The following is an 8,659-nucleotide window of genomic DNA, read 5'->3' as shown; positions in this document are numbered from 1 at the left end:
ATTCAGCCTCTCCACATGCATTCTCAGAGCTGGCAATAGGAACATGTCATTTCCACTCAAATTCTGTGCTGCTGTTTCTGAAATATAGATGTAACTGAAATAGGGGCAACTGGGTGGCTTAGTCAGTTAAGTGTCTTGACTTTGGCTCAGGTCATGATCCCGGGGTCCTGGGATAGAGCCCTGCATCAGGCTCTCTGCTCAGCAAGGAGCCTGCTTTTCTCTCTCCCTCTGCCCTCCCCCCACCCCCCGCTTGTACTCTCCCTCTCTCTGTCAAATAGATAAAATAAAATCTTTAAAAAAAATAGATGTAAGTGAAATAATGTAAGTAAATCTAACCAATTTTTATTCAAATTTCCTGACATAGAAAATGAAAAAAATGTTTATTTTCAATTCAACTTTTCCAGAGGCTCTGCTGTTGACATTATAATATTGAAAGTTCATTGGACTAAGTTATCTGATGACACAACTTCTCCATTGTTGGGAAAGTGATGCATTTTGTAATTAACATTTGAGGTATCTCCTTCGATTTAGCTTTCTTATTAGAAGGCTTTGTTGTAAAGTGATTGTTTAAGTTTGTGTATTTATTTTAGGCATGTTTGCCTTTAAGACTCAGAAGAATTCTGACTTTTGTTTGGCTACAGATTGACATTAGTCATAGTTTTGAAGACCTTAAATGATTGCTGGAAGTGTTTCAGGCATTGTTTTTATTGGGACCAAATTTGTATCCTGTGATGATACTCTCATTCTCAGTGTTTCTTATTTTTAAATTTTGTTGGGTCCCTATGTGGGTATGCTTACTTGAAACTAGAAATTCCACTATAAGTGGGCAAAGTGTAAAATGAGAACAAAAGAGTAGTACAGTGCTGGCTGTCTGAGTAAATAATGGTATGACATTGGTATCTTATCCTTTTTTGGTTCCCCACAAGGTTCTGGATAACTCTGATCACTCCCTTCTATTACTACCTGTATCCTCCCAGAGAACTTGGGCATGACTGGTAGTAAAGATCAGTGGTTCCCATTCCTGTGAAGCAAAGTATAATCTTTCTTACTGGGGCAGCCAACTATGACTTGGCTTCTTTCCTTATTCATACAGAGGGTTAGCTGTTTAAAGATATAACATGATTGAGACAATTTGAGTGAACCAAGCTCTGCTCCCTTAATGTCTACAAATACAATGGAAAATATTCCAAACCTCAACATCTACTCTTAAACAGGAAGTTGTCTCTTGGTAGCTCCAGGGTTGACAGATCTAAGATATGACCTTTATAATATCAGATCCTTACTGACATGTAGACTTAGACAGTGGTGGGTGGGAGCTGAGAGAACTTGCCTTCAAGCACACATGAAATAGTCTGAGGAGTCTCACAGAAAGAAACAGGAAGACTGAGAGGAGATGGAGATCATACACTAGCTGGTGAAAGTTAGGGCTGTAAAAAATGGCTTACTACTGTCCATTTTATCTTATTTGTCATTATTCACCACTTCTCTTACCCAAAAGATGTCATGGCTGGTGGATTCATGGGTTCTTCTTCATCATCACCATCATCACCAATGTTCTGATGCATTGTTCATTTAGCATGAAACAGAAAAATCCAGAAATCCAAAGGGGGACTGAGTCAAATGAAAGGTCAGAGAACTAGAGTGAAAAATCAACAAATTCTTTTTGAGAATACATAATCATTACCCAGCTCCAGTGTTCATGAGGCCAAGCCTCATTAAAGCTTGCCATAAAGCTAGAATATTAAAAAGCTGGTAGAGAAATGGATAATGTTCTATGGAACATTACTCTCTATTTAGACTATTTCATTCAAGTCAGTGGGGGAAGGGTGGTGTGTCAGATAGATTATTAAGTAAAAGGTGCTGGAATAATTGGTCCTGTTTATGGGTGGGGGGAGTGATTAGGGTTCATTCTTCTCTCCAACCATTCATAAGAATTAATTCCAGATGGATTAAATATGAAATACATTTACTCACTAAACAAATATATATTAAAATATTATCATGTTTAAATTACTATAGATACAGCAGTAAACCAAACAAGAATCTCAGTTCTTGGGGCACCTGGGTGGCTCGGTTAGTTGAACATTGATCTCAAGGTCTTGGGATCAAGCCCCATATTGGACACTGGGCGTGGAGCATCCTTGAGTTTCTCTCCCTTTCCCTCTTCCTTTGCTCCTCCCCAACTTGTGCATACTCTCTTTCTCTCTGTCTCACTAAAATAAATAAATCTTAAAAAAAAAAAAAAAAAGAATCTTGGTTCTCAGGGAGGCTACATACTAGTGCAGAGTGACAAACAGTAAGTTTATTAGTAGGAATATGTGTTATGGAGAAAAACAAAGCAAGCAATGGGAATAGGGTATAGGAGTTTGCAATTTCAAATAGGATATTTAGAGAAAGCTATACTACGAAGATGACATTTGGGTAAAGACTTAAATAAGGTGAGAAAGTTGCCATGTTGTTCTGGAGCAAGGACATTTCAGGCAGAGGTAGCATTTAATACAAAGCCCTAAAATGGGAACATACTTGTTTCAGAAATAGCAAGGAGTGGCTGATGTGCAGTGAGCACAGGGGAGAATAATAGGAAATGAGGCCAGAGAGGTAGCCAGGGGTAGAAAGCTGATGGCCATTATAAAAACTTTGGCTTTTTCAGGTCAAATAGGAAATAACAGGATCTAATTTTTTTTAAGATTTTTATTTACTCATAGAGACACAGAGAGAGAGACACACAGGCAGAGGGAGAAGCAAGCTCCATGCAGAGCGCCCTGGCGTGGGACTCAGTCCCGGGTCTCCAGGATCACGCCCTGGGCTGCAGGCGGCGCTAAACCGCTGCGCCACTGGGGCTGCCCAACAGGATCTAATTTTAATGGAATCTTTTCTAGTGTTTGTTTTGAAAATAGTCAGTGAAGGCTAATTCAGGAACAAGGAGACCTATTAGGAGGCTATTGCAATACTCTAGCTGAAAGAGAGCAATGGCTCGGACCAGGGTGGTAGCGGTGAACGTGGTGAGAAGTGCTTGTTTCTGAATATACGGAAGGTAGAGCCAATAGGATTTGCTGGTGGGTTGAGTGTGCTGGCAAAAGGAAAAGAGGAGAGTACCTCTGCCTCCCGATAATCATGTCGTTTTGTAATCCCCTCCTCTGGAGGGTGAACTGGACCCGTAGCCTGCTTCTAATCAATAGAAGACGACGAAGATAATGGGATGTTACTTCCATGAGTAGATTACATAATATTGTGACTTCTGTCTTATTAGCAAACTCTATTACCTTCTTAGCTTGCATGCTTTGATGAACTGAGCCGCTATCTTCTAGAGGCCCATGTAGCAAGGGACTGAGGGTGGCCTCTGGCCAATTGCCTGCTGGGAATGGAGGCCTCAGTCTGACAGCTATAAAGAGAAATATTGTCAGATTTTATTTCATAATAATTGTAAATTTCTTTAGAAAAAAATAAAGTTTTTAAAAGTTCAGTCTGGAATAAGAATTTATAACATATATATAATCAACAAAATAGCAATATGAGTAAAATACAGTTGCAATAATACATACTAATATTTTAACTTCATAATATAATCTAAAGTAATAAGAAAAATCTTATAACCCAACGAGTATTAACTCAACGAATAAATGTAAATGCACAACAATACAAGCAGGTAATTCACAGGGGAAAATATGATATATAAATACATTAAAAGATACTTAACCTCACTAATTTTTAAAAAATGCTAATTCAAACAACAAAATACCATTTTTCCTTCTTACAACTCCATAAAGTAGGTACAAGCATACCTCATTTTATTATACTTTGTAGATATTGCAATTTTTATAAATTGAAGGTTTGTGGCAGTCTTGCATCAAGTAAGTATGTCAGTGTCACTTTCCAACAGTATTTGCTCATTCTGTGTCTGTGTCACATTTTGGTAATTCCTGCAATATTTCAACTTTTTTCATTATTATATTTGTTATGATAATCTGTGATTAGTGATTACTACTCGCTGAAAGAGGATGGTTAGCATTTTTTAGCAACAAAGTATTTTTAATTGAAGTCTGTACTTTGGGTTTTTTTTAGACACATGCTATTACACACTTACTAGACTTCAGTATAGTATAAATATAATTTTTATATGCACTGTGAAACCAAAGAATTCATTTGACTCATTGCAATATTATACTTATTGCAATATTAGCTTTATTGCAATGGTCTGGAACTGAACCTACAATATATGCCTCTGAGGTATGCCTGTACTAACACTGTCCTCATTTTATAGATGAAGAAACTGAGGCTTCAAGAAGCTAAGTAACTTGCTCAAGGTCACACAATTACTCAGCTGCAAAACCAGAATTTGAAACCAGTATGTCTCTCTCCAGAGCTAGTAGTCCTAACCACTGTACCATCAGGGGGTGAAATGCAAACTCTCATTATCTCCCCTCTTATACGCACACCCCCTACACACACACACACACACACACACACACACACACACACACAAAACACACACACACACAAACTCATATACAGGACCATCTTTGTCATTTCTCTAAAGATGATGTTATTATTTATTTGAACCTAATCTTCCTTGGACATGTTATATGGGTTATTCTTTTCAGTCAAATCCTAATAAGGTAAACCCAGAATCCTGTGGGAGGAAATACCAAACAGATTAACAGACATATAGTAGGAGACCCAGAAGAAGAAGAGAATTAGAATGAGGCATTAAAAATATTTAAAGATATAACGACCAAAATTTTCCAAAATTTGACGAGATCTCACAGATCCAAAAGTTTATTGAACCCAAATAAAATAAATTCAAATGTTCCTACCTAGGAACATTGTAGTCAAACTGCTGAGAACCAAAGATAAAAAAAATGTCTTGAAAGCAGCAAGAGAAAGAAGATGTCACAAACATACATTGTTTCTGATGAGAAACAATATAGGGCCAGAAGTCAAAGACAGAAAATCTCCAAAGTGCTGAAAGGGAAACATTACCCAGAATGTTATGTCCAGAGAAAGGATCCTTCAGAAATAGGAGAGAAATAAAATATTTTTATTTTTATTTTTAAAGTAATGAAGGTCCCAGACAATGTTACAAGTCAAGAAAAAAAAAAAGAGGCATACATATTGGGAAAAAAAATAAAAGAAGAAAACTTTTATTTGCATTTGAAATGATCGGTATACAAAATATAATTAAGAATCTTTTTTTTAAAGATTTTATTTATTTATTCATGAGAGACACAGAGAGAGAGAGAGGCAGAGACACAGGCAGAGGGAGAAGCAGGCTCCATGCAGGGAGCTCGATGTGGGACTCAATCCCAGGTCTCTAGGATCATGCCTGGGGCTGAAGGCAGGTGCCAAACGGCCGAGCCACCCAGGGATCCCTATAATTAGGAATCTTTAAAAAAGCTACTAGAATAAGTGAGTTTAGAAAAATCAGAGAATATAAGCTTAAAATACAAAAACCAATTGTATTTCTATACACTAGTAATAAAGAGCTAGAAATTAAAATTGTACAAAAATAACACAATAACTTCAAACAATGTGAAAAACTTAGGCATAAATTTAACAAAATATGCAAAATACAAGTACACTAAAAAAGTACAAATCATTGCTGAAATTAAAGAAAACCTAAATTAATGGAGATATATATAATATTGATAGATTGAAAGATTCAGTATTTTTAAGATGTCATTTCTCCCCAAATTGATCTATTGATTCAATGCACTCCCAACCAAAATTCCAGCATTCTTAGGGCGAGGCTTAATAGTTTTTTATTTAAGTAATCTTTACAACCAGCTTGGGCCTTGAACTCATGACCCTGAGGATCAAGAGTCAGATACTCTTCCGATTGAGCCAGCAGGCACTGCCCCCCACCCCACAATATTCTTTTACATAGAAATTAACAAGCTGATTATAAAATCTATACAGTGACACAAAGGATCTGAAATAGCCAAAAGAGTGTGGAATGGCACAAAAATAGATATATAGAACAACAACACAAGAGAATAGAAAATATAGCAGTAGACTCACACATACACATTCAACTAATTTTCAACAGAATTCAATGGAAAGGATAGTCTTTTTAGCTTATGGTGTTGAAACAAGAGAGAGTATCCATATTCAAAAACAAAAAAAATAATCTGGATTCTTACCTTCCACCACACCAAAAAGTAACCTCAAAACGGGTCATGTATTTAAATATAACAGCTAAAGAAGACAAAGAGAAGGGGGTGGGGGGGAGACAAATTACAAGAGGAGGAGAAGGAGGAAAGAAATCTCTGTGACCTTGGATTAGGTAAAGATTCTTAGGTAAGACACAAAAAGCATAAACAATAATAAACAAACACTGATAATTTGGACTTCATCAAAATTAAAAACATTCTTCTTCAGCGATGCCATTAAGAAAATGAAAAGGGAAAAAAAAAGAAAATGAAAAGGGGCCACCTGGGTGGCTCAGTGGTTGAGTGTCTGCCTTTGGCTTGGTCATGACCCCGGGGTCTGGGATCGAGTCCCACATCGGGTTCCCTGCAGGAAGCCTGCTTCTCTCTCTGCCTATGTCTCTGCCTCTCTGCGTCTCTTATGAATAAATAAATAACATCTTTGAAAAAAAAAAAAAAGAAAGAAAATGAAAAGGCAAGTCAGACATTGGGAGGAAAAAACATCAATAATGTGTATATAACTATATATAGTGTGTATATATATCGATACATATATAGTATAGATAACTACATAGATACACACATAGCATCTATGTATCCAGTATCTCATATCACATAGATGTAGATCACAAATGACTGATACTCATAATACATAAAGAACTCTTACAACTCAATAATAAAATAAATCAATAGGGGGATGGGCAAACATACAATTATATAAAGACAGAATTAAAAGAAGATGTAAAAGAGCCAACAAATACAAAGATAGTCAACATCATTAATCACAATGGAATTCAAATTAAAACTACAATGTGATACCATTTCACAACTATACAATGGCTAACATCAAAGAGCCTGGCAATAGTGATGTTAGTTAGGGAGAATGTGCAGCAACTGGAAGTCTCAAGTAAGGCTGGTTTCCTAGGCACCATGCTCAGAAGGTCTCCTCACTTGAATTAATGCTCTGCTGTCACTGTCCTGAAATTCTCAACAATGTTAGCTTTGAACTAGTGTTTTCTAAGTCCAATGAAACAATGGAAAATGTATGTGAGCAGAGGAGATGCTAACATACATGCCTGTTTGTTCCTTGCTGCCTCATTCAGGTATGGTGTTTGCAGGGTCCCATGAGCACAGAATTCCAGTGAACACAATGTATCGGGGTTCAGGAAGACTCAGAGCGAATAAAAACTAATCATGTTGTTCCTCAGAAAATTAAAAATAGGATTATCATATGATCTAACAATCCCATTTCTGGGTATATATACCCCATAAGAAATGAAAGCAGAGACTTTGTACACCCGTGTTCATAGCAGCATTATTTGCAATACCTAAAATGTAGAAGAAATGCCACTATCAATCAATGGATGACTGGCTAAACAAACTGTGGCATGTATGTACAATGGAATATTATTCAGCCTTAAAAAGGAAGGAAATTCTGCCACATGGTACAACACGGATGAACCTTAAAGACATTATGCTAAGTGAAATAGCCAATTGCAAAAGGACTTTGAAATGCTGCAAAAAAAATACTATATGATCCCACTGATTTGAAGTACTTAATGCAGCTAATTTTATAGAGGCAGAGAGTAGAATGATGGTTGCCAAGGGACTGGAGTCAAGGCAGAAATGAAGGAGTTTGCGTTTAATGGGTATAGAGTTTCCATTTTGCAAGATGAAAAGAGTTCTGTAGGTGATGGCTGCATAACAATATAAGTGTACTTATAGCCCCTGAATGGATATTTTTAAATGGTCAGTGGTCATATGTATTTTACCGCAGTTTTTAAAAAAGTAATTATATTACATCTATGATTGAGGGAGAAGGGGGCAGTGACAGCCCTAAGATATAGAGTTGTTGGATAAAATAAAATGTGTCCCATGCAGTATTTGGGATGTACTTTTACTAAAGAAATGACAGTGGTTTGCCTGAGGCCTAGCTTTAATTGTTCATCTCCTAATTTTATTTGCTAACACTGGCAATCCTACTCAAGAAGCCACACTTTCCATTTGAACCAGAACTTGCTTTGGATGAAGAAAGTGGCGATAGCCTTCTAAGAAACACAAAACTCCAAAGAATGCTATTGTTTCCTTGTTCACTTGGGTTATCCCCTGTGTGAGCCAACCACTTACACTGAGAACGAAGCTCTAAGACATTAAAGGAACAAAAAGGGTCAGGAAGCCTAGAGTTCCTTTTCCTTTCGCTCTTCCTTACTCATCAGTAAGCCTAAGGGGAGTCTCACTACAAAGTGCATGTGTCGAGAAGAGAAATAGAGACAGCTGAATCAGTTTTCTGCAGTGTTCGTACTGTCTTCCTAAGAGTTAAATACATGAGCTATGAAACCTAAACTGTGTAATTTCAGTGATTCCTCATACAAGCTAAAAGCTCTTGTATTTGCACCCAAAACTGGCTGTTTTGGATTCTTTTATGAGACCATTAGTCAGGTGGAGACACAAGAGGAGAGAGACAAAAGGCTCAAAACAAAACAAAGGTAATTATACTTACAGGTCCTAGAGAC

The 8,659-nt window shown here is 37.0% G+C and overlaps 1 protein-coding gene across 7 annotated transcripts in view; it reads right to left on the bottom strand.

The window, feature by feature from the left end:
* Nucleotides 1-322: 322 nt before the first annotated feature.
* The window catches only part of RNF6 (ring finger protein 6), a 29,120-nt gene continuing 20,783 nt past the window's right edge, over nucleotides 323-8,659 (bottom strand). The window contains exons 6-9 of one of the 7 annotated variants that reach the window (XR_005378446.1): nucleotides 3,264-3,382; nucleotides 3,097-3,168; nucleotides 1,492-1,636; nucleotides 362-1,021 (exon numbers count right to left, since the gene is read on the bottom strand). The gene's annotated coding sequence lies outside the window, so the exon portion shown is untranslated. Of the gene's footprint in view, nucleotides 1,637-3,096; nucleotides 3,169-3,263; nucleotides 3,383-8,659 lie in introns of all 7 variants that reach the window. The other 6 variants (XR_005378448.1, XR_005378450.1, XR_005378447.1 and 3 more) reach the window with 6 other exon arrangements.

Source organism: Canis lupus, chromosome 25, assembly GCF_011100685.1.
Source record: "Canis lupus familiaris isolate Mischka breed German Shepherd chromosome 25, alternate assembly UU_Cfam_GSD_1.0, whole genome shotgun sequence".
NCBI classification, from domain to species: Eukaryota; Metazoa; Chordata; class Mammalia; order Carnivora; family Canidae; genus Canis; species Canis lupus.
Note: the sequence above shows the minus strand (reverse complement) of the source record. Positions and strands in the feature narration are given on the sequence as shown.